The sequence below is a fragment of the Balaenoptera borealis genome (assembly GCF_965194805.1).
Source record: "Balaenoptera borealis genome assembly, chromosome: 5".
NCBI lineage: Eukaryota > Metazoa > Chordata > Mammalia > Artiodactyla > Balaenopteridae > Balaenoptera > Balaenoptera borealis.
This window is the reverse complement of record NC_138862.1, coordinates 61822894-61849438: the sequence shown is the minus strand read 5'-3', so window position 1 is coordinate 61849438 and position 26545 is coordinate 61822894. Positions and strand designations below refer to the sequence as shown.

Genomic DNA, 26545 nt, shown 5'->3' with positions numbered 1-26545 from the left:
CTGGAAGATGAGGATTACTCATTTGTTAATTTTATACCCTCAATTTCAGCCTGACACAGAATAGAACCTGTGTCGAATAAATGGCCATTCAAGGAGTGAAAATAGTTACTACTATGCTAAACAACCTTGAAAAGCCCTCAATTATTACTGGAGATGTCTTTGAAAAGTGAACCAATAATGTCAATAATCACCATTTATTTTTGCCAACTCTGCACCAGACACTTAATACTTATTTAATATATGTTATTATTAACTTTCAAAACAAATATAAGGTATTATTATTTTTTTAAATATGAGAAAAATTAAGCTCAGAAAGATGAGAAATGACCCTTAGGTCACACAGTGAATAAGGGATAGATTTGGGATTTGAGTCCTTCCATGTCACTCTTCATTCCAAGGACTGTGCTCTCTTCTTTACAGAAGAGCATTTGTGTCATAATGTAAAGTAGAATAGCGCCTATGACCTCACATGGGCAAAGCCCTTAACCACTTCCATTCCCAGCCTCCTGGTCAACATGAAGAAGAGGAACACTTGTTGGTTTCATCTATCCATGTTTATCACAAAGTTTCAGCAGCATAATCAATACTTTGTATGTGCATCTATTTCCAGCCACTTTAGGAGGCATTTTGTTTGGGGGCATTTCATCTGAAGAGATGGCAGAACTAGAGACAGTCAGATATTTACAGAGAATAAATAAATCCCTTACTATATACTCTATACAATAAAATACTCATGGAACATTACTTCCCTGCAAGAGCTACTACTACAGCCTGCATTCCTGTGAATATGTTTCACCAGTTCTCTTTAGGGCTCAGCAAGGCCCTGACCACATGCTGATCACACACACACACAGCCAGATTCAGACAATTACAGTCATGATTTGTTTTTGCTACCCTCAAAACTTGATAACTAAATGGTAGCAGTAGTTAATGTAGCATTTTAAAAGCAACAGTGAATTACCCATGGTTAGTGACTAACAACAAATTAGTATGGTTATGTTCAACACACAAAAAAAATCCACAAGTGAGAGATCATGTCACAAGCATGAAAAAGAGAAAGTTTGAATCAGTTACACAAAATCACAGAATAGGCAACTAGGAAAACAGATCTGCCTCTTTTTGACTTTTGCCTGACTCCAGAGCTTGCTTTCAGAGTCTCTTCCACCACAGCACGATGAGGCCACCCCCACAGAAATAAGGCTCTTCTCTGCACACTGCCACCCCAATTAAGGGACCAACTTGTCCAGGTTCTGCCTAGGACTTCACTGGTTTTAATACTGAAAATTCCTGCATTGCAGGCTTCCAGTTATGGTAACCGTGGTAGGCAGAATAGTGGCTCCCAAAAGATGTCTGCATCCTAATCCCTGGAACCTATGAATATGCTACCTTACATGGCAAGAGGGACTTTACAAATGTGAATAAATTAAGGATCTTGAGATGGGAAGATTATCTTGGATTATCCAGGTGGGACCTATCTAATCATATGGATCCTTTCTTAAAATCAAAGAACCTTTTCTGGTTATGGTCAGAGGGAGATGTGACTACAGAGTAATGGTCACAGAAAAGCAGCATTGCTGGTTTTGAAGGCAGAGCAAGGGGGCCTCTAGAAACTTAAAAAACTAATGAAATGGATTCTTTCTACACCTTCAAAAAGAAACACATCCTGGCTAACACTTTGATTTTAGCCCAATAATACCTATGTTGGAATTCTCATCCACAGAACTGTAAAGATGACAAATGATTTTGTTTCAAGCTATAAGTTTGTGGTAATTTGTTATGACAGCAATAAAAAAACTAATACAGTAACTAGATCGTCCTGGTTTGCCCAGGACTGTCCCGGTTTTAAAACTAAAAACCCCACATCCTGGAAACCCTTTCAGTCCTGAAAAAACAGGACAACTGGTCACTCTACCCCCATTTCTCCATTGATACCAAGGTACCCTTCAGCTGAAATTGGCTTCCCAAAAGATTCCCCAAGGCAGTGATTCTCAAACACTGGTGTGAATCAGGATCACCTGGGGGACTTAAAACAGAGTTTTGCCCTTCCCTCCATCCCTGGGTTTCTGATTCAGTATGTTAAGAATGGTGCCTGAGAGTTTGCATTTTTAACATGTCCTCAGGATAGGCTGATGTGTTGGTCTGAGCACCATACTTTTAAACCACTGTCCTAAGACACAAAATCCTCTGGGAAAACCATGAATAGAATTTCATTTCTTCACCCACATGCCAGGCACAGATAAAAATGAGATGAGTTTGTGGGCAGGTACCAATTATTAAATCTCATCGAACACACAGCTCTGAAATCTCCTCCTTGATCTGCTAGAGCACTTGTGAAAACACTTCCACAGTGATGTAGTGGAAGGGGTTCTGATCCCATTCCTGCCTTTAATAAACATTTGGACCAGGGCAAATTACCTACTATTTTGGCTCTCAGAATTGGAGATAATGCATGTAAAGTACCTGGCATGATGTCTGGGATATGAGATATGCTCAATAAATGATAGCCGTGCAAGAAGCTAGGCCTTTCCAAAATATCACTCTCATACAGCTCATACAATCTGATAAGAATGTGGAAGGACAACTGGTCACTCTACCCCCAACTTCTTGCTTATCCCTCAAATATTTATTGTAATTATAGCTGCTTTTACATTTTTGTTGTATTTTAATCTGTGTACTGGCTTATTTATGTTGTTGATCCTCAGTTCTTACTATACATTTGCCTTTCCAAGTGACATTTTCCCTTTCCTATATATTCTTACTTCTTTTCCATTTAGAGAAGACCCTTCAACATTTTTTTAAACGGTAGGTTTAGTATTGATAAATTTTTTAAATTTTTGCTTGTCTGAGAAGTTTTTTTTTCTCTCCTATTTTAAATGATCATCTTGCTGGGTAGAGTATCCTAGGTTGCAGGTTTTTCTTTGTCAGTACTTTGAGTATTTCATGCTACTCACTTCAGACCTGAAAAATTTCTGCAGAACAATCAGCTGATATCCTTATGGGGATTCCCTTATATATGCCTCTTTGTTTTTCTCTTGTTTCCTTTAGAATTCTCTTTAACTTTTGCTATTTTAATTATGATTTATCTTGGTGTGGGTCTGTTTGGATTCATCTTGTTTAGGACTCTGTGCTTCCCATACCTGAATATCCATTTCCGTCTTCAGGTTTGAGAAGTTTTCAGCCGTAATTTCCTCAAATCCATTTTTTGATCCCTTTCTCTCTCTGTTCTCTTTCTGGAACTCTTATAATGCAAATGTTGGAATGCTTAATGTGATTGCAGAGATCTCTTAAATTGCTTTCATTTAAAAAAAATTTTTCTTTCTGCTGTTCTGATTGGGTGATTTCCATTATTCTATCTTCTAGATCACTTATGTGTTCTTCAGTATTACTTAGTGCACTTCCTAGGGTTTTGTTTTGTTGTTGTTGTTGTTGTTGTTGTTTTTTGGCTGTGCTGTGCCTTGTGGGATCTTAGTTTCCAGACCAGGGATCAAACCCGGGCCACTACAGTGGAAGCACAGAGTCCTAACCACTGGATCACCTGGGAATTACCTCTAGTGAGTTTTCAAATTTCAGCTACTGAATTATTCATTTCTGATTGGGTCTTTTTTATATTCTCCAGTTCCTTGTTAAAATGTTTACTGTTTAGATCAATTATTTACCCTAAGTCAGTTAACATTTTTACTACCAATTTTTGAATTCATTATTTGGTACATTGTTTATTTGTTTCATTATTATTTTTTTTTCAGGGGTTTTCTCTTGGTTTTTCAATTGAGAGTAGTTCTTCTGCCTTTTCATTTTGCTTAACTTTCTCTGCGTGTATGAATTTAGGTGAATCAGTTACCTATTGCAGTCTTGAAGGGGTGTTCTGGTGTGGGAGTGTCCCTATACAGACTGCATATGCCCAAAGCCTTTAGTGGGAGAGCTGAATTTTATGTGGAGGCAAGTCACATCTTTCCTCAGGGTGTACTTGGTAGTGGTGGGGATGGAGATGGAAGGCTTGAGCTGGCACAGGGTATGAGGCAGGATTCCTGTCTGCTCAGTGGCCATCACCACCCTGTCAGGAGTGGGGTCTGATCCCAAGTTGCCGGAGCAGAAACCCTGGGGGCTAAGCCTAAGCTGGCTTCATTCCCTTTAGGTGTGTGATTTTCACTCTCCCCACATCAGGACCTTAGCCCCAGAGGAGGGGAGTGTTGAAACAAGCGGGGCCTGTGCATGGACAGAGGTCTGATGCGCTGCCTATGTAGATGTCTGTGGCTCAGCCCATTCACAGCCTTGGGTGCAAGTCCCCTTTGTCCCTCACAGCTGATTACTGCCCCCTGCCTCCACTGCCCCTGACCTGTTATGGAACCATTCTGCAGGACTGGCAGGACCCTTGTGGACTCTCAGAATGTATCGGGAGGTTAGCTATGGTGGAGTGGCTGCCCTCAGAGATCTGGGCAGCTTCTGAGGCACTGCTTAAGTTCCAACAATGGCTGCTGCCACCCCACCCAGGCTCCACCCCGGGACTGACCCACTGTCAAGTCTTTTCCCTGGTCGCACCCACCCCAGATCCAATGCCACACTGTGACATGGAATGAGTGGGGCCGGAGCATTTGCTCAGCTTGGGTTGTGGTGTGCAGCCACTAGAGCAGAACTCTCTCTGCCCTGCCTCAGGGGATAGCCAGTGTATGTGCTACTCACACTGGAGTGCAGGCTTTCCCAGCTCTTCTATTTGTCCCAGTTGTCCTCCAACCAGCCAACAGGGTTTATCTCCTCTGCGTAGGACCCCAGGATTGGGACATCCAGTCTGTGGCTCGACCCACTCACTCCCCAAGACATGTGTCCACCTGTGTAATCTCCCTTTCCCTGAGTCTGCTCCCAGGGGCACAGGTCCTGACCTGATGACTTTTCTTCCTTTCCTACCTGTTGATGTGTGTATTGTTTTTTTTTACAGTCATGGTTGTACAGGAGTCTTTCTGCCAGTTTCCAGTTAGTTTTCAGTGAGAATTGTTCCACATGTAGATTATTTTTGATGTGTTCATGGGGGGAGGTGAGCTCCATGTCCTCTTACTCTACCATCTTGATCTCCTCCCCCAACATCTCTTTTTCCTCTTTTTCTAGAAGAGGAAACAGTTTTACTCCTAATCCTACCTTCTGGTTGAGGGGTGATGTTCCGATCAATGTGTTACCCTAGCCACAGGGAGGTAAATAATCTAGACAAAATCAATCAGAAATTTTCTAGGGATTTTTCTAACTGAAACTTATGGGAAACAGCTCTTTTTCCTCACAGGCCTTGAAGCTTTAAAGATAAAATTCTGAGGCAGCTTATAGACATGGTTTCAGCCTCATGGGGTGAGCTGGTGTCAAAGAATGAAAAGAGGGAAGCAGAATTGCAGTATGGGGAGACAGAGACAGACAGAGACTTGAGGCCTTCATTTCCCTAGATGAACACCACTGGACCCACTCTTCTCCCACTATTGCCATAGTTTGCTTCTCTGAGATAAAAAGTTCCTCTATAATTTAAGATAGCTTGAGTTGGGCTTCAGTCTTTTCAACCAAGAGTTCTTACTGTTACATATTTCATGGTCTCATCTTAAACTTGGATGCTTCCCAATTCCTGTCTTTCTGGCTCTTGCCCGCAGACTCCTCAGACAGCCAGGCTTTATCTACATGCAGCTTTTCTTGATTCTCCCAATCTTAGGAAGGGGTATGGCATAGTCATTAGGACGTAAGCTTTAAAGAGTCAGGTCTGTGGCTGAGCTCCAGCTCACTTCAGACTCACTGCCTGGCCTAAGCCAAGTTACTTAACCAAACTGAGTCTCAGTTCCTTCACTTGTAAGGAAATGGCAATAAGAGTGCTTAACCAAAAGTAAGTACAACCCTCTTAAACTGGCGTGTGTGTGTGTGTGTGTGTTAGATGATGAAAATAAGGCACTCAGCACTATGCCTAGCACATAGTCAGGGTTCAGTGGTAACCTTCACTATAACTCAGCATTCAGATGCTACCAGGGCTCCTTAACTTCCCTTGGGCGTTTGCCTTCTGCTGCTGGCCAAATGGAATAAAATTGCTTCATTCTTTTTATTTTTCCCCTCATCACAGCCCCACTGACTGGCTTATCAGTCCATAAGCTATAAAAGAAAAAAGGGACTATGTCCCCATGCAGATCTAAATAAACCTGAGGCATGTGACCCCCAATGCTGATGCTGTGTACTTGAGATTCTGATGCTAATTGCAAGACATTGTGTCACTGCTCTGACTGACATGAGAAAGTGTGAGATTGGCTGCACACAGTTTTACAAGGTGATAGGTTTTTGGAACTGAACTATGAAGCTGTTCTACTATTGGGAGTGTTGACAAGATAATACATGCAAAGCATTTGGTTTCCTTGGAAGACAGGTATGAGCAAAATACAGAGTAGGATTATTTATTGATTATCTGTGGGAAGGAGAAATGGAGAAGCAGAGAGACATACTTCTCTTTTGGCATCTTTTACATTCTGCCTCGTATTGCAATTATTTCCCCTATCAGGCTGCAAGCTCTGAGAGGTGAGGGGCTTTGCCTTATGAATTGTTGCATCCTCTATACTACCTGGAAAATAAGAAGTTTCCAACAAATACTGGTTAAATGAATATCGAATGGATAACTGGAATATGTGGTTAATAGGAAAACAACACTTACTTTGTGTGGAATAAAGAATAAATAAGTAAGGAGGCAATATGATATTGATACTAAGAGTAGAGAACAGGGTTTGGGTTCAAATCCAAGCTCTTTCATTCATCAGTTTTATAAACTTGGGTTGATCCTTGATATATTTCTTTATTTTTCATCAAAATAATAATAGGAACTTCACTGCCCACTTGGTACTGTTGTGATGAAGGACGCTTCTCATGGCCGGGAGCTCTGTGGCCAGATCCACCATAGTCCCCAGCACAATCATCATGGGTACAACTAGTACACTGTAGTGGTAGGCATCTGTTTCTAATTTAGTCTGTGGGCACTGCTCACTCTCCCCAACACCCTTCTCTCTTTGTCCCATACCTTGAAACCTCACCATTGTTTTCCAAGGTGAAAGCTAGTTAAACTGATAAACTGGGTGCATTACTTCTCTCAGGAGGCATATTCCTATTTCAGTGTGTGGTTTATGGAGGAATAGCCTGTAAATACTTTAATATTTCTATTAAATATTAGTCTATAAGTACTTAAATATTTTAATAATAAATATCTCCCATTTATTGTGCATCTAATACATATCAGTCATCAAGAATCACTTTACACCCATTATTTCTATTCCATGCCACAATCACAAAGGGGATAGATTATATTTGCCATTTTACAGAATGAGGTAACTAAAGTAATTTGCCTGAGGTCATAGATCCAGCAATGGTTAAAGCTAGAAAATGATTCTGGGTCTACCTGGTTCAATCTGATTGAGCATCTCTAATACAGGACTTTAGGTGCTAAAAATAATAAACAATAATCACTAAGCCCTTTCAATGCTATAATAATGAAATGATTTGGGGGCAACTAGGACTCTCAATGACATTTATATCATACTTCATTGTAGCTTCCTTTCTCCATCTCAGCGTATAGGCAGCTCTACCCATCAAGAAGACCCTGATCTAAGCTAGACATTTTACTGGTCATCAACCCCACGGTAAACAAATCTAAAGAGGTCTCTTTATCTCAGGTCCTTGTAGGTCTTTAACACAGGGCCTCTCTGCTTTCTCCAGTATAGAAATGGGGATCTCAAGGGATAATTCATAAAAGGTTGAGGAGCCCGTTGGAAGACAAAATTCCATTGAAGCTGAGGATCAAGTCTGTTGAGCCTAAGGTGTAGCAATGGCCATGGACTCCAGGAAAGCACAGCTAGATCTATGACGAGAAATAGGACGAAATCTGCAAGATGGTGGACTTGGTGAATAGTCAGGAAGAGAAAGGTGTGGGCCAAGAATAGCATAGCAGTGTATTCAGAAATGGTTAGTCCTTAATCTCCAAAGCTAAGAAGAGTTGGAAGTTCTGTCTACTTGGGTAACTGCTTTTCTCTTTTATTATGAACAAAGATTCTCTCATCTCTAGTAAAGCAGAGTTTATTATTCCCAAGACAACAATCATAAGAATATCTCTGTTGACACTGTACTCTGGAAAAAACATTGGAGAAAAGAATATTGTGCCCCAAGGGCAAAGGTATAAAGAAGGAGTCTAAAGATGTTGGGCTGTGGTCAAAGGGCACATTCCCACACACCCCTTCTCCCCATAACTTTGCACCCAGCACCCTCCCCCACCACATACACATTCCTCCTCACCTCACCCCAGTCAACTGGAATTAATTGAGCACCTTTTCCATGTAAGGCCTTGTGCTTGGTAACTGTGAGAAATACAAAGATGCATGAATCACAGTATTTCCTAGACCCACAGAATCTCAGAGCTAAAAGTAAAGGCCTTTCAGTTGAAAGAGATTTAAATCACTTTGAATTCTTGCAAGTCTTTCAAAGGCAAACCTCTTTTTAAGGGTCCTACTGCACAATCTATGGATCTAAAAATAGCAGTCAGTAACATTTTGGGACCAGGAACTCTACTGACCATTTCACATGCATTCTTTACTCTAACCCTCACAGAGTTCCTCTAAGAGAGGTATTATTATTCCTCATTTACACATAGGAAAATTAAGGCCTAGAAAGGTTAATCAGTGACAAGGCTGGACTATGCAGGGAAATCTGACTCCAAAGCCCATGCTAATATTTATTTTACTCTACTGCCTCTGACTTGCTTTATACCAAAATATGGCAAAGGCTGGTGTGTGGGATCATCTTTATAACATGGGTGCATAGCTGGTACCCTGTGCTTCCCCTGAAATCACAGTGGGTAGAGGTCAGGTTTGGCAACCTCCCCTTACATTCCACTACGGGAGACTTTTATCTTTTTAGAAAATAAATCTCATGAGATAATAACAACCAAGGATATGACCCAGAATTACAAAGGGGGTGGGGGATGATCTATTTTCTACAGGCAATAGTAAAATGGGTTCCTAAGGCAGATAGGGTTGCCAGAGAGGGAGATGGTATGGAACAGCTCATTTTTGGAGAGCTGTCATAATATAGTGGAAGGCAGCAGAACACATTTAATTGAGTCCCAGATCTGCCACTTACTAATTGTGTAACCTTGGACAAATCACAGTCTCTCAGAGTCTCTGTCTCCTCATTCACGAAATAGCCATCACAATGCCTACCTCAGTCCTCTTTTGGAAATCAATAGAATAACACATGCAAATCAATTAGAAAACTGCCGCCATTCTCGTAAAATAGACTATTTTAAGTTATTTCCAGTTCCATGAGATTTCCTTTAAGTAAAATTATACACTCCTGTTCTATCTCCCTGCCTCTCACTGTGCCATTTTTCTCAAAAAGACAGAGTTTTTGATGTTCAAGGATAGAATGTGATTTCTTGGTGATAAATCATTCAAACAAGTGGGTAAAAGTTCTATGAAAAAGAAACCAGGATGCTTAAATCAACAGCAAGTGGCATCTGTGACAGACGCTCAGAGCAGCACCACCTTCTCACCAGGGGCCTCAGGAATCCTGAGCTGGGGTGGCAGGTGAATCCTGCTGTTTCCTCCTGGTTTTCATCTCTGCAGGTTGGCGTTCAGGAAAAGCAAACTCCTTCTCCATTTGCCTGAGGGAGGAGATGCCTAATTACCATACTTCTGAGTTCCCTCTGGAAGGCTGGTGCCAGGGCCTGAACTCAGCTCCACCCCAAGTCTCCATAGATACATGCTCCTGGAAAGCCTTGGCTGTCACCCTTCCCCCACCACAGACACACACACACCCCTGAGAACACAGACAGACAAAGGCTGTCAGCACCAACCCTGGCCTGCCCAACACCCCACCCTGAGACCAGGATGGAGAGTCAGGAAGACAGTAGGTGACCGGCAGAGACAGTGCTCTGCACAGAATACCTCATGGAGCTTTGATCAAGCCTGTTTTAAATATTCCGTTCACATGTATATTCCACCACTGCATTGACAGTTTTTCCCTGGTGAGCAGGCCCTGATTTTCATATTTCTTCTCCTTGCTTTTAGAGAGCTTGCCTTGTAGAACAAAAGCTCCCCTCCCCCTGCTCTGCCTGGTATTACTCCCGAGAACATTCCTGACTAAGGCTGTTTCCAGCTTCTATTCCCTGCCCCCTCCTTCTATTGCTTGGAGAAACTATGTGGCAAAAACTCAGAAAATATTTCATCCCCCTTAGGAAAAAGCAATTTGAATGTTTTAGCAAAAAAATCACTTCAAAAGCATTTGCTTCCACCCACCCCCTCCACCAGCCTGAGAAGCCAGGAAATGAAGCCGTATTCTACAGTACAGACACCATCAAGGAGTAAATCAACACCCCAGGGACTGCAGCGAGGGGCGCTCTGTTGCTTAAATACCCAGCCACAGCTCATTAAATGGAGCTGGTTTAACAAGATCACAGGGCTTTCCCCTGGGCTTCTAACCCCAAGGACTCCCCTTACTTACCAGTGGGAAAGACGCTGCGGACGAGCATCTTTCCTTCTGGTATCTGCAGGCTTTATACATATGGTCTCCTCTCCTCTTTCACAAAATGGATAATGTTGACCCTTCTAAACAAGAAAAGGCTCCAGGGGCACCTGTTACTAGCAGCATCACAGAAATCTACAGCTTGGTTTGTTCTGACCACATGCTACATTGCCAATTCGCTTTTCTTTTTTCTTTCCTTCTCTCTTACTTTCTTCTCTTCCTCCCTTCTCTGCCACCTTCTTTTCTCCCTTTTCTCCTTAGAAAGAGTGGAGGTTAGGAGGAGGCGGAGAGAAATAAGAAACTATAACTACAATAAAATTATGACTTGTTTCTTTCAGATCACTGGCTCCAGCTAGCCTTTAAAGCAAGTACCAGTCTTGGGCTTCTTTGGTGAAGGATTGTGGGTTTCTGTGACTGGGAGAGAGGGAAACCATTATCCATGCACCAACAGCACCAGCCTCCTCTGGGCATGTGCTTGAAATGAAGACTCTCAAGTCCCACCCCAGACATACTGAACCAGAGTCTGCACTTTAACAAGATTTCCGGGTGATTCAAATGCAAGTTAAGGTTTGAGAAGCACTGGTCTATGGGATGGTGACACATTACATCTGTCTGCCTGGACTTTTCCTCACCATAAATCCACACTAAGTCACAGGGAACAATGTCTGCTGTTCTGTGTGTAATATTACCAAGCTTAGTGGGTCTGCTGACAATATACACACGGGATTCTACACAGGCTCAGTGAGCTGCAGGGGGCTGAAATGTAGGGAACTGAAACACTGGGAAGGGGCCCATAGGCTCCCTGTCCCTGGCAGTTACTGCTGTACAGTAACTCAGCTTCTGCTGAGAAAAAACTCTCCAGGAAGACAGGCTGCCCCAAGCCCAGGTTATCAGCTGCTCCATAGCCTGTGAGGCCCTGCTGACTCTGGCATCATGGAAATAACCCTGGACCAGAAATCAGCAGACCTGGATTCAAAGTCTCCTTTCATCTCATCCTGGTTTGGGACAAGTTACTAGATTTATCCTCAGTTTCTTCATCTCTACAGTGAGACTATTAATACCAGCTTAGCCTGCCACATAAGTTTGTTGTGAGGATCAAATAAAATAGCATATTTCAAAAAGTCTGCAAACCAGAGCAGTATTCAATTGTTATTGCTAATTAGTATAGAAAAGAGGTAGCTTCAGATTAGAAGGGAATCAATAGATACAATCTCCTTCCTTAAACAGGAATTCCCTTCTTGCTAGTAAGAGGAATTACCAACTGATTCTCTCCTTTCAGTCCTATAAGCTCTGAAAAAGAAAAAAAAAGTAATAAAAGGATGGATGGGTGGGCGGGTAGACCAGATGGACAAATGAACATCGATTGAGTATGGACACAGTGTTAGGTATTTTCAAATATATTCTATCAATGCTCATAATAGTGAGAGCACACAGACATTGTGGGGAGGATGCTGTGATGTAGTGTCCCCTTCAGGAATGAAGGACTCATTCTTCCAGCTACTGAGAGTGCTGCCGGCAGAAAGCCCTCAATTTTCAGCCCTCTTTGAGGATTATTTTGACTAAAGAGAGCTGCTTCATCCCAGGCTGTATCCATTGACTGCCCAACAAAAGGGTATCAAGGCATAGCCCTCTTTCCAACTCAGGATGTCTCTGAAGTCTCACCCTGTCTGTGTTTTCCATTGAGACTGCATCAGAGCTCTACTTGTCCCTTTGTTCATTCCTGATTCATTCCTTTCCCTTCCATTGGAATCCATCCCAAGAGCACGCCCAATAAACCATCTGCTTGACAGTCTTCATCCCAGAGCCTGCTTCCCAGGGAACCCAACCTGTGACATAGCCTCATACTAATTTCTTATGTTTTGAGCCTATTTTGTCAACCACACACATTCACAGACACACTTGGGATCAGAAACAATCAGAGATTCACAGGGAAACAGAAACCATCCTATCAAAACTGGAAGGAAACTTGGGGATCATTTCATCCAACCATGTTATTTAATAGAAAAGACTGAAGTTTAAGTAATTTGACCAAGGTCACTTTGCTAGTTGGTGGCAGAGCCAAAACCAAACCCCCGGTCTCCTGACTAGTGATCCAGTATTTTTTCTATTGCACAATGACATTGTCTAAGAAAGAGAAAAGGCCTATGTCCAAACCTGAAGTAGAACATAGCACTCTACAGCAACTTACAAAGTCAAAGAGCAACAAAGCATTTAATAACAAACCCTCCTGTCCTAATTTTTGGCATGTTTTCAAAAACAGATACATTAATATTTTAAAATATTGCTGGTTACCTATTCTTTCTTAAGATAAGTAACCAGATACATATCTGGTTAGTGGAGGTTGTCTGGGCCAACCTCCACTTTTGATGACATACTTGGGTTGGAAGATAACCATATAAATTCAATAGGCTCTATTCTGTGATCCCATTGGGCCAGCTGTAGTACAGCTCTCTTCTGTATACTCATAATACCCTGTATGGTCTTGATTTTGTACTGACCACATTGGATTATGATTATACTTTATGGCCCTGTCTCTCCAGTAAAATATGAATTCTTTGCAGTCAGGTGCTGTGGTTACTCACCTGGGTGCTGTCACATGATCAGTACTGAACTAATGTTTGCCAAATAATGAATAGTTGAATGAAAGCCAAAATTGAGGTCTCCTCATCCTTTCCTCAAAATATCTTTTCCATAAAAGCTTTATAGGGCCTGAGAGTCTCAAGGGAGTTCAGAGCAGAAAGGGGCTTTAAGAATTAGCTTGTGTTAATCCAATACGTTTTACATATTAGGAAAAGAGCCCAGAGGGCTGGGGAGGTGGAAGGACTGTGACCTTATGCTATCAAAACAATCATGTTTGGGCTAAATGCTTAAAAGTAGGATCTAAAGTTTTATTAGTCGCCTAATAAATACTTTTGTCGCCTCCCCTAGGTAAGGTTTTTCAGCTCTTCTATGGTTTAACTCTCCCTGTTGAAACTTGCAAATATGGCTCTTGCCCCAACTCTCATGATAAAAACTGGAGAAACTGGGCCCAAAGCTACATTCACAGGCCCCACTCTATAGAATAAGGGTCTTCAGCCATCGATTCTTCAATTCTTCTGCTTATGTGAAATGGGATGGAGCACAGCTGGGATGGCTACCTCAAGTCTTATTAAACAGGGAGCTAATCTGATCAGAGGCTCGGCTTAACTGAGGCTGACTACATTTCCTCAGGGTTTTTGCTGTCCCAGAGGAGGAGGGGAGTCAGGATGCAGATCAGAAATATAAGTGCTTTCACTGAGGCACGGCTAGATTTGCAATTCAATGCATCAAGGGGAGAAAAGAAAAAGAAAGAACAGGCTACTGGGCTAAGGCTGAATGCCATGGGGTCACTGGGTTCCTTAGTAGTATTGACTATTCAAAGGGGTAGGAGGTCGTGGATCTGGGCAGGGTGAGAAGCATCAAATATATTCTCTGTCATTCCTGGAGGAGAGAGGTGACTCCTGGGGAATGGAGAAGATTGCATCACCAATTTGATTAGCAGGAAGAGCTGGACTAGGACTCGCTGGCGCAATCCTATACACTGTGATTTTCTCAAACACCTCCAGCTTCTATTATTGTTGTTACTGCTGTGGATTATCATACAGCCTATCAAACCCAAGCTAGGTGGAACTGAATAGTCATATAAATATCATCAGCCTTGTTATTATTTTTGTTTTTGTAATGTTACCAGGTTCCAAAAATGTGCTTTGCATGAAAGTATTTTTTATTGGTAGCATTAATAATACACATCTGAGGAGCTCAAAAGACAGTGCCAGCACAGAATCAGCATCAGATCCCTGACAGTAAAGATGAGAACACAGGTGGGCGTGAAATAAAGCAGAGGTCAGGTACCCCAGGGGAGTGTGAGCTCTCAGTATTAGAAAATGAGGAACTCTGAAACTAAGAGGAGAGGGAAGTAGTACAGAAGCATCAAGAAGCCTACTTTTGGATTAATTTAATGTGAGAAACAATTGAAGGATGATTTTTTAATCCAAATTGTCAACTGATAAAGAATTAAGTGGCATAACTTGATTGTCTGATTATTAAACACAAGAGATGGAACATTTTCTACACCAGACCAAACATATATCTGATCATAAAACTGAAGGGATTAGTGTTAAAATCCCTCTGTGTGGGATATCCTAGAGCTGTAAGAGACAGCTTAACTGTATCCACCCAATGTGGCCAAAATGGCATAGGCTACAATAATCTCACTTTACTTAGGCAGAACTTAATAAAAGAAGTATCCAGAATATTCACCTAAATACCACAAAGCAATTATAATAAACTTAATTATTTTAAGCTTAACATTTGAGTAAAACTTTACATTTTTCAAAATACTTTTGTGTCCCTCTTGGCTTCCTGCAGTAACTGAGACAAGTATGATAGAGTTATTTATCTATTTTGCCATTTTATCTCTTTTCTCTTACTTTCACATTAATTAGTGGCAAAAGCTACATAGGCAAGCTTAGTACTCGTATTTGCTAATTAGCTCTACGGCATTGGATTCATTACAACATAAAGTCCAGAATTTCATTTTAGACATGTGCTTTTGGTATCCAAGCCACATTCTGTGCACAATGGAGAGTCTGTCCACCATGACAGTTCATCCTGGGAAATGAGGACTCTCAGGACATCTGCCTCCTGTCACCATTGATCTGTTCAGGCAAATCACTGCAACTAAATACAGCCATAGAAGCCAAAGAGGACCATTAGCATTCCAGTCTAGGAGTCACAATATAACCAGCAGGTAATTCATACCATGTTGAATCAGCCAAAACAGGGCATGCCACCCCTTATCAGTGGACTTTTGCACAATCAGATGACAGTTCCTAATGCAAAGACAGGGAGGCATAAAGGGGAGAAACAAAACTGCCCTTACCCCATTTCTAGTTCATGTGCCTTTAGAGAGGACTGATTTCTAGAAAAACCAGTTTAAAGACTGATTTGGATCACTCGACATGACTCTAATTGCCTTTAGAAAGATCTCTAAAACTGTTCTGTAAGACGTCTTTCCTTGGATCTTAGCACAAGAAAAAAAATAAAATAAAAGAGAACACTAAATATATGTCAAATATATTTAATATAGGCTCTATCTAGAAGATAGAGTTGTGGGGGCACTTTTTCTTTCTAATTATTACATTGTTCATAATGTTTCAATTTTTAAATACTATGTACTAATTTCATAATCAGAAAATATCACTAAACACCAAAGAGAGAGAGAGAGAGAAAAATCATATAGGTTCTAGGCCAGTGGTAGCAGTTTAGAACTAAAACTCAATGCCAGAGAAAAAATTGGGTTCATAAAAAGTTATATGGCTAGTTTTCAGCAAAACTAAGTTATCTGGTTGACCAGAGTTATTGAAGCTTTCCTCAGTGTCCATGTGGTTAGAGAATGGCAGGTGACCCTAAAGACCCTTCTTGCTCTAATAACCCATGATTCTGAGAGTTGGAAGGTGCTTTGGAAATACTGTCCTCAATAGGGTGGTCATGTTATTTATTGCTTAAAATAAGGCATTTTGTGGCTGACAGGGGAGTACAGTTGATAATTATTCCTGGACACCAGGTATAAACCAGAATCCTCTAGGCATACTAGGCTGTATGATGACCTGTCCTTAATAGACAATCAATTTCCAGACCCTCACTGGGATTTCAAACTTTTACCTCTATACCCAGTTGCCAATATTTCTGAGAGTAACAGGTGACACAAAAGGAAATAAGTTTTAGCCTGTTGGTACCTTTTAAACATTTTTTAGAGACATATGAAATAGGGAAACAAAATTTAAGCCGTTCAGAGCCTTTATGTTAAATGACTAATTGGGGCCAGAATTAGAGTAAGACAATGAATGAATTCTAGAATATCACCAAATGCAGTAAGGTTTGAAGAAGGAAAAACAATGGTAGGAGAAAATTCTGGGTGGAAGAGAGGATGGAGGCCTGATCCATAATGGGCATACTGTCTAGTCACATGTTCCCTCGATAGTATTTATAACAAAGTAACAGAAATAATAGTTTAGGCAACAGAATCATGGATGACATTGATAAAATATTATCAAAGTAAACATCATCCCTCACTGTGACAAGAGAAGCGCTGAAACATAAGGATGCTAGGCAGATATCACTTCCATATTTCCTGACTTGCAGACTGTTACATTCCTAGCCATGATAATACATATTAATGGGAGGGTGGAAGTTAAATAAACATAATTTGAGCAAGCCAATTCTCTGTGGTATGCTTTTTGTAATGGATAAAAAGCTAACTGAAATGATTAGTCATTGTAGAAATAAGGCATTGATCAAGTAATAATAAGACTTAGCTTCCAAACAGCATGAAGCACTATTCAAAAGCAATCAAAGATACCATGTTATCGGGTCCTCTTAGCAGTCCTGAGAGCCAGAAATTATGTTATTTTCCCAATATTATAAATGAGATGACTATGGCCCAGGGCAATTAATTTGTTAATTGTTTTGCCTTCACTGAAGAAATCAGAACTAGAACCCACATCTCCTGATCCCCTATTCACCTCATAATCCAGTGTTAATTGTACTTGAATGCCTAGAAAAAGAATTGACATTGTGAAAGCTGTGGGTTTAGTGACTTCTGACCATCCATTTTGGCTGAAGTTCATTTCTTTGGTTTTCATATTCCCTAGGGATAATTCATCTCACTCAGCCCTTACCCATTCACCATCTGACCTGCCATGCTCTCTGAAAATTGCAACTCTGTTTTACCTTTGGAGTAACCATATTCAATTATAGTTTCTGCCTTTGTGTTTCCTCAGCCTTTTTTCCTACACAAATTGATGGTGACAGCAGCGATACCAATTCAATTACATACCATCTTCTGGTTCCCAGTAATGATTCTGAGTAGGTCAACAGGGACTCGCTGGAACAAGAATGACCATGAATTAAAAGGAAAGAATAAGCAGTGAAAGCCGAATTAGAAACCCATTTTCACTTACTGGGAAAATTTGAGCCAACTTCTCTCATAGAATAAACAAAATAAATTATGGAAAGAGTAGGTTGGCCAATTTACGAAAGAGGATTTCTAGAAAGGATTAGAAAGCTTTACAATTATATTGCCTAGGTGAGCAAAACCTGAGTGGCACAAAATAAAATATCCTATCAAAGAATTCGGGGTTGTAACAAACATGTCATATAAGGGTCAAATATTTTTGGCACTTCCATTCATACAAAACATATTTCCGTATTGAGCTCTCACCATGTAGTAGGCTGTTCTAGACTAAAGTAGAGAGACTGCCGAGAACAAAATAGCGAAGTCCCTGCCCTGATGGTGGTTACTTTCCAGTGAGGAAGACAGATGGGTCATACAGGTGTTATGAAGAATGAAAGAAGGTAAAGAGACTGATGGTCATGTGATAGAGAAATGCTATAGGTAGAGGGGACAAGGAGGGCCTCTCTAAGGAGGTGACATTTGAAAAATGAATAAATTGAGGCACAAACATGTAACACACACTACCAGATTCATGGAGGGCTAGATGGTAATGACATTTAATTGTTTAACCTTTGTGTATATGTTTAGTAGCCCAGACTTTCAAGGTTACTATTTTTATAAGTCATCTACCCTGGAAATGACAGTAAGAGGCCAAGCAAATAATTGTTGTCTCTCAAACGCTAAACTGAATCCTCTACAAAACGAAGCCAGTTTACCAAATCGAGTGATGAGTGATTCTTTCTTTTTTATTTATTTATTTTTTTGCTTCTATGACAATCTTTTAGAAACCAAGTCTTAAACAGTCATCCTCTTTCTCTTGCTCTATTGCCTGTTACCTCACTGTCCATTCTTGGTCAGCTATTTATTTTTTCTGTGCTTAGACTATTTTTGTGGATTTTTATATTGTTTTATATGGGGGAAAAAGCCTAAATCAATAAGTTATTCCTTTTTCTTTAAATCAGAGTTTTGATTTGCACATAATAAACCAGTGTGTACTTCCAGTTTAAGTCAATTCAACACATATGTGGTCTAAATATTATTAGCAAGATAATATATTCAGCACAAAATGGGAGAAAAAGATGAGTAAAACACAGTTTAGCTCTTAGACAACATACTATGTGGATAGTAGATAAGTGTACAAATAACTATAATATGAGGAAGAATTGAATTTCTTTCTTAAAGAAAAAAATCTCTTAAAGTTGTGAGAAGTTAGATGAGGAACATAAATGATTTCAAGAAGGAAGAATGATTTGAGATGAGTCTTAAAAGAGAGGTAGGATTTCAAATTATAAAAGGAGAACCAGAAGGCATTTCAGACCAAAGGTACATTAAAAATGTGCAAATGAAGGCAAAAAGAGGTAAGTCATGCTTGGAGAAGGGCAGATACTCCAGATTGGTTGAAATGTAGGTCATTAGGAGTCAAGCAGTGATAAATATGTTAGATGGTGTCAAATAGGCCAGGACAACATTATGAAGAACCTGGAATGCTGGAAAGCAATGGGAGCCCCCAAAGTGCTTTGAATTGGAAAGTGTCACTAAGTATATCTAGTATAGATGGGGAAGGTAGACGTAAGATGGGAGACTGGCTAGGAATGTACTTCTAAGGTACAGAGAAGAGGTAATGAACGTCTGAAGTAGAGTGATGGCACTAGGAACAATAATTTCTGAAGAGAAACACAAACTTGTGATGGTATCCTTAATGGGTCTTGGCAACTGATTAGATGTGAGGCAAGATAGAGAAAAATGCAAAGATTATTTTTAACAATAATGGCACCTTTTTGGGGGTGTTATTAAGAAGATCAAATGAAGAGTTCAGTTTTATACATATTAAGGTATTACTAGGACATGCAGGTGGAGACGAGTAGGTAGAAATCAGGGATTGGGCCTTGGGGGAGATTTGGCAGAAGAAATCACTTCAAAGGTGAGAACTGTGGCCAGGGGAGGGAATCAAAACATTGGGGAAATAACTGTAGAAAGAAAAGGGCAGAAAGCAGGGGTCTGATCTTAGGGGGACATTTTATTTGTTAGGAGAAGCAGGAAAAAGAACAGAAAAGTTAAGAAATAAGGAGCAGTAAGAGGTAGGATAGCAACTTACTTATGGAAACCAAGGGAGGTGACAGTTTCAAGAAGAAAGGTGTAGTCAGTAGTACCAGATGTAACCTTGAGACCAAGGAGGCCTAGAACTAAGAAAAGACCATGGGATTTACTACTTAACAATGGAGGAAAGCTTGTTCAGAGTAGGGCAGGTATAAGCACATGTGTACACAGAGGAAAAGGACCTAGAGAGCTTATGTAAAAAGCGAAAGCAGGGTAAGAATTCTTAATACAGCACCAGATGAAAGGAATAAACTAACATATAGTCTGTGCCTACTTGGTCCCAATACTGTGCAAGATACATTTATGTTTTATTATTTAGTTCTCACATCAACACTGTGAGAAAGATGTTATTATTATTTTCTACTAAAGATGAAAATCTAAGGTGCAAGTAGGTTAAACATGTTGCTCCAGGGCATATATCTACATCCACAATAGGCCTGAAATTCTAGCTCTTGTGAGGCAAGGGCCAAAGGCCATGCTTTCTCCATGACACCATCTTGAGGCAGGAGGCCTAGGACTAGGTTCAATGGTTCAGCAGGGAAGAAGACAAGCACCTTCTCCTCAGAAATGGAAACAAAAGAAGAGGGGAATGGTAAAGTACATACTAAAGAGGAAGTCATCTGCTATGAGTGATTGACTAAAAAAAAATAATAATAATAATTGGAAATGTCATGAAGTGTAGGAGATAATAGTTTCTATAATGGTAGCAGCTGCATAATTGAAACAACCTACTATAGAGTATAGGCTGGAGAAGAAGGCTTATGAGGTTAGAGCAGAGCTTGAAGAAGGAGGAGTCAAGAACCTGAAGGTCATAAGGACAAAGAGCAGGTTGCAGGAACGAAAGAGAAGAAAAGGAAGGACACAAAGTTGTGATCAGAGAAGGGAATCTGGAGCTCGAGATCATGAGTGTGGGGCCATTTTGAGTGAGATAACAAGCAATGAGGAAGTTAAAGAAGTATGGAACCAAGGTATTTATTAATAAAGTCCCAACCACATGAATGGCTAAGTTTTACAGACGACTAAATCAGAAGAAATGTGCTAGTCAAAAAAATATATATATATGAATAAGTACATAAATAATAATTGTGATTCACCTATTGAATTTGGAGGTGGAAGGGTTTCCATAATATGTGTAGATTTTTGTAACAAGGAAATAAAGAAGGTAGGTAGCATGATCAAATAGAAGAACCTTAATGAAGAAGATGTTATCATGGGATAGTGGACTAAAGGGACCACAAAGAAACAAGGACATACTTATCTCTTCTTCTGGTCATGAGAGACAGGGGAGTTAAAAAATGGACCTGGCTTCATTGAAGAGGTTGGGAGAGGAATGGTATCTCTGAAGAAAATGGCAAATCTTGGCCAAATCTTTGAGGGAAAGTTTGAAGACTAAAGGAAATTTATCCACGATCAAAGGACAGAGGGGAAGGAACTGGTTGAGGGATGGATAAGATATAAGAAGGCCTTTTGGATGTCACCCCTGAACAGAATAGAGATGCAGGTATTAGGGAGGAGGATTCACATGCAGGGCTAGGTCCAGAACAAACATTAGAAGAGCAAGGTCAGAAAGTAGGCTAGAGGAACTTCTCAGCAATAGAACAGGAGAAGTGCCAAGTAAATAATGATTAATGTACACAATTGTAGAACTAAATAGCCCTAGTTTTCTAATAAAAGAAGTAAAGCAATAGGGGGTGAGGAACCTGGTGTTTTACAAACCTTTCTCTCTACATGGTTTATCATACTGATAAGAATCCACCCTTTCTGCTGGGATAGGAAGGGTAATTAAGAAATCATATGAAGAGAACCACACAGCTGTTTGATGTCTCAAGTGGTTAGGTTTACAGAAACAGGCAACTGTTTAGAACCTCAGTTTAGGTCTATTTCCAAATGATGTCACTATTTTCTTCTTCACTGAGCATATCACACCTAGCATTTTATTTACATTTACTTGTTTGCTCATTATCTATCTCTCCCCCACCAACCCTCCCCCAAACACACACACACACACACACACACACACACACACACACACACACACACACACACACATACACTAAAATGTAAGCTAACTGAGGTCAGGAACTTTGATTAATTTGCTACTGAGTCCCCAGCACCTAGAACAATACAGCAGACATTAATACTGCTTAATATATAGCAGACATTCAATAACTATTGATTGGCATTTGATGGAATGAATTAAAGTATAAATGAATACTGGCCAAACAATAGCTGGTAGTAATGCAAAAATGAATAGGATCCAGCCCGATTAAAGGATCTCATAAAATAGGAGAAACAGGTCAGCAAATATAAAATTATGGAGGTACAAAAGAGAGTATTATCAGTTCTGCTTTGGTGGGGATCATCATAGCAAACATTGCAGATTAGAGAAACTGGTCTCCCAAATTCAGTGCTCTTACCTCAGGAGACACAAACCAGTTCATGGGAGTGAAGATGAAACCTGAAAACTTCTACTTGTTTTTTATTTATAATTTTGTGTTGGCTTTGTAATGTACATATGTAATATAAATACAATAATACAAGCGTAAATTTTGAATATGCAAATTAGCATACCTAAATTTGGGTTCCATGCTCTTAATTTTTGTCTCATGGGGTACACAACTAAAATGTCACCCTTGAGCTGCACATCTTGAAGGGTAACTAAAAATATGCCTTCTAGTCAGAAGTGAGATAGAGCATTCCAGAATGAAAGTAACAGCATGGATCCATAACAAATCAAAAGGAATTCTGGGACTGTAAGACATTTCGTATGCCTGGGCATTATGATGGGCATAGGGAAATAATAGAAAACAAGCTAGAAAACTATTCTACTGGAAAGGGAGGTGTATAAACAAAGGAATGGCAAGATGAGATTTCCATTTTAATTAGATAATTCGCATCAATGGAGGATAAATTTGAAAGGTAAAGAACTGGAGGTTTGAACACAGGAAGTATTTTAGAAACTTGAGTAAGAGATGATTAGGGTGTAAACAAGGGCTGGGTTATAAGGTATAGAGAAAACGAGATATAGAACAAATTTTGAGGTAAAATTAGCAAGTTTTGGTGATAACTAGTTATGAGTTAAAAATCACTGAAGATAAAGTTCAGAGACCTAAACAGAATAGAGACCTTATACTTATAAAGAGGTAAGTTTACTTCTCTCATACATAATACAAGTCAATTTAGGACTGGCTCCACTCTCATCAGGGACCCTGCTCCTGCCATCTCTCTACTATGTCATCCTTGATGTAAACCTTATTTCTCACAATCAAAGCTGGCTGCTGGAGCCTGAATCATCACCTCCATGTTACAGGCAGAAGAATGGAGGAAGGACAAAAATGGTTCATGCTTCTTATCTTTAGAGAAGACTTCCTAGAAGACTTCTGCCTACATTTCAGCAGCCAAAACTCAAGACACATTGCTAGACCTAGTTGAAAGGTAGGCTCAGAAATGTAATCTTTATTCCAAGTATCAGAATAAACATTTTGGGTCTTCATTAAAGAAGAGGAAAGTACGGATAATGACCAGAGCTTCACAAATATTAATGGCCACCCTAATCACCTGGGGGTTTGCTTAAAAATGCAAACTGTGAGGAGGGGCTCAAGATTCTTCATTTCTTACAAATTCTTAGTGATTCCCTGGCCACTGGTCTGTAAGCCATATTCTGAGCATCAAGGTTATGCACCAGTGGTTCTCAAACATTAGTGTTCATCAGGATCGGGGGGTGGGGGGGGGAATGTGCTAAAACAGATTTCTGGACCCCTCCCTCAGAGTGTCTGATTCGGTAGGACCAAAGTGGGGCCTGGGAATTAGCATTTCTTAGAAGATTCCAGGGGATGCTAATGCCCCTGGTAGATGGGACCACACAGGGAGAACTACTGCTATGACTTCTTGTTTTGATAACAGATTGGAGAGACACTGGACCACAAAGAGACATGGTATCAAGAGAGGGGAGGGGGTTTGTTGATATTTCTGCCTTCATTTTATTGTTTGTGGTAGCAGTGCCATTTTATTCACACTCTCACTGGATTAAAAACAAATGTCCACTATAAGCTGGTCTGAATTATTCTCAAGTTTTCTCCCTCTATATTTTCTTCACATTAGCCGGAATCCTAAACAGACTGCAATTCTTATTTAGCCAACCATCTGTACCTACTTTCACAGTCCGCGAGTAAAATCAGTATGTAATACAAAGCAATTAAAATATCCTAGTGTCTCTAGCCAGAATAGTCTCCCCATCTTAAAGGGATGTTTTCTTCTTAGCTGGAAAAATCAACCTACTCCACTCAATCTCTTGTTTGTTTTCTATGTCAAAATTAGTGGGTTACCTACTGATTATCAGACCTGGCCAATTAGTCTGATCATCTCATCACATATTTGCAACTTCTCCAGCTGTGAGAGTTACTTTTTATGTTGACTCTTTCAATAAAAACTCCCCAAGCTGAGACAAATGATGAGTAAAGTGATAAACACCCACCAGCAACTTAACCTGAATACTTATTTAGAGCAGCACAACTGAGCCATGGGCTAGAACTCAGGAAATGAATTGTGGTGCTGTATTTTGAGGCTCTGAGGAAGTCCACAGCTCCTGGCACACGTAAACAAAATTGGCGCTAATTTCAAATTGAATCTCATTACTATTGCAGGTGATATATATGAATCTATGAAAATATATGAGATTAGGAAATGCCAAGATTTATTCATTTATGTCCTGGCGAGGTAGGAATAGGAGGAATAATTTGGCAAAGAAGTAGGATAAATAAGACAAATCCCCTTCACAAGAATGCATAATCTAACTTTGTCTATCCCTTATTCCTACGTCCTCAGAGAAAGTTTTTCCTTTCCCTCAAAGAAAAACCCAGAGGTGTATTTGTTTCTCCATAGTTCCCTTCTATGTTCAGTGGGCAGCAGGGTAAAAGATTTGTCAAAGAAATCTCATAGTTTCAGCTTCTTCTACATGACTTCCTGGTTTTTAATGGACATAGTGGTTATGTTCCAAAGAACCCCTAAAATAGAAAGAACTTAGCCTGCTGTCTTAAGTCTTTAATGAGGGCCACTTCTCTAGGCATGGACACTTCAGGCTTTTATTTTCAAAAGGAAAGCCACCTTAGAAGCTCCATAAGAAAAGAAGAATAGTCTTAGGACAGACTGGAAAGCTAAAAGCATCCTAAAGGTCATTGAGACCCTGCCTGCATTAACAGGGTGGTTGGCAACCGCCTTGTGCCTTGTTCAAAGCCTGCCGTCTCTCCAGGCCTCCAACCTGTCCCCTGAAGCTTGCTCTCTGATCAGTGAGATTCTCTGTGTCTTTGCATAACGGTCATGGAATCCTAACAGCTGCAAAACATACTGAAAGGGGATTAACTAGCTTGATTCCAGTTTACTGGCTGAAATACATGACTCAGAATGAGAATCTCAGATTAGTACTACAGATCGTCATCCCAGATGCTAGGAAATTCAGACACCTATGTAATGCCTCTTGGAAAAGTATCATTTCCTCAAAGCTGCAGGAAAGAATAAATAAACAATGAAGTGCTCAAAATTCCTCGATGGAGTTGTTCAGTTTCAGCCACAAGAGTTCCAAAGACAATTACAAGGACCAAATCCATTCAGTGATATAATGACTCAATTTTCTAGAGAATACATCTAAGACCAATATAGGAAGAGACTGGATATGGACAGAAGAAAAAAAAAAAAACAAAAAACACAAGATAATTTGCTAAATTAACTGATTAAACACAGAAACCACAGCTGGTTTCTAGTCATCTGGACGAGTTTGTGCATGGCTGACTCAGGCAATTTGGAGTGTGGTGTAGACCTAAGGAGTGTGGGAGCAGCAACATGTTTATTTGCACTTAAATAGAAACACAGATAGCTAGTCCAAGCAAGAACTTCCCCCACAGAAAGAAACTGCAAATAACCCATCCCCAGGCTGCCAACTAGAGGCTTATTTTAGAAAGAGTAAGTAGGAACAGGCTGCATGGCCGGTGGAGGAAAATTCAGAGGTGCTCCGCCCACACACCAGGCAATCATTAGCATGTCTACTCAGTTCTCAACCATGTAACAGCTGCAAACAGACAATAGTGGGAAACTGTCACAGAGAAAGAAAAAAAAAGTCCTGGAAAAGCCTGTTAATTAAGAAAAGATGGAGGGGGTTTTTTTTTAGAAAGCACTGCAACTTGAACAGAGGAAAAAGTTTCATAATACAGAGTTTTGAGAGAAAACGACTCAAAGGAAAATGAATCAGTAAAATATGTTATCATTCTGCAAGGTGAAACCACAGTTACTTGTTCCTTAAGCATTCATCGAACACTTACTAAGTACAATGCACCATGCTAAGTTCCATGAGGGGAAAAAAAATGAAATCAGACAGTTTATACCCTTTGGCCAATCGGCATTTACTTGTGAGGATAAAATATTTATACCAACAACGGCTATATGCAAAATTACAAGTTTTGGTCACTTGTGAAACGGAACATGCCAGCTGTTCAGAACTGTTGCCTTATTATAAGCACATTGCTAGGTGAGCTTAAAAGGATGACAAGATGCCACCCTTGACTTTGTAAGAATAGGAATGTTAAATGTAGATTGTAGAGTCAGGTTGACTGTCTTTTTTCATTTTCCTTTTCTTAAAACCCATCAACTCAGGAAAGTCCCCCTCTATTTATTGGCAGCTCACTCACACCACAAGCTATGTGTCATTCACCCAGCGGACAGTTCAAGGTCACTGTCTGGAATGGAGATATCAAGAACAATGCAAGCCTGAGAGCAGCCAAACAAGCCAGGTAAAATCAGCCCAATGCAAACAGAACCAAGGACAAAAGGCAAATGCAACTAGGACTCCTGAGGCACTTAATGGAAAAAAAAAGTTGTTTACAAAAAAAAGGGAGAGTCATTACAGAATTAAAAATCAGATGACATTTGATGAGAAAAGGAGAATAAAAACAATTTACTGATTAATCATTACTACTCTTG

General features: G+C 40.2%; 1 long non-coding RNA gene across 10 annotated transcripts in view; it reads right to left on the bottom strand.

The window, feature by feature from the left end:
- Positions 1 to 26545, bottom strand: part of LOC309630049 — a 384028-nt gene that overhangs the window by 168498 nt on the left and 188985 nt on the right. The window contains exon 1 of one of the 10 annotated variants that reach the window (XR_014245384.1): positions 8281 to 20559. The exons of the other annotated variants lie outside the window; for them this stretch is intronic. This is a non-coding gene — a long non-coding RNA (uncharacterized lncRNA). Of the gene's footprint in view, positions 1 to 8280; positions 20560 to 26545 lie in introns of those variants that run through there. 10 annotated transcript variants of the gene reach the window in all.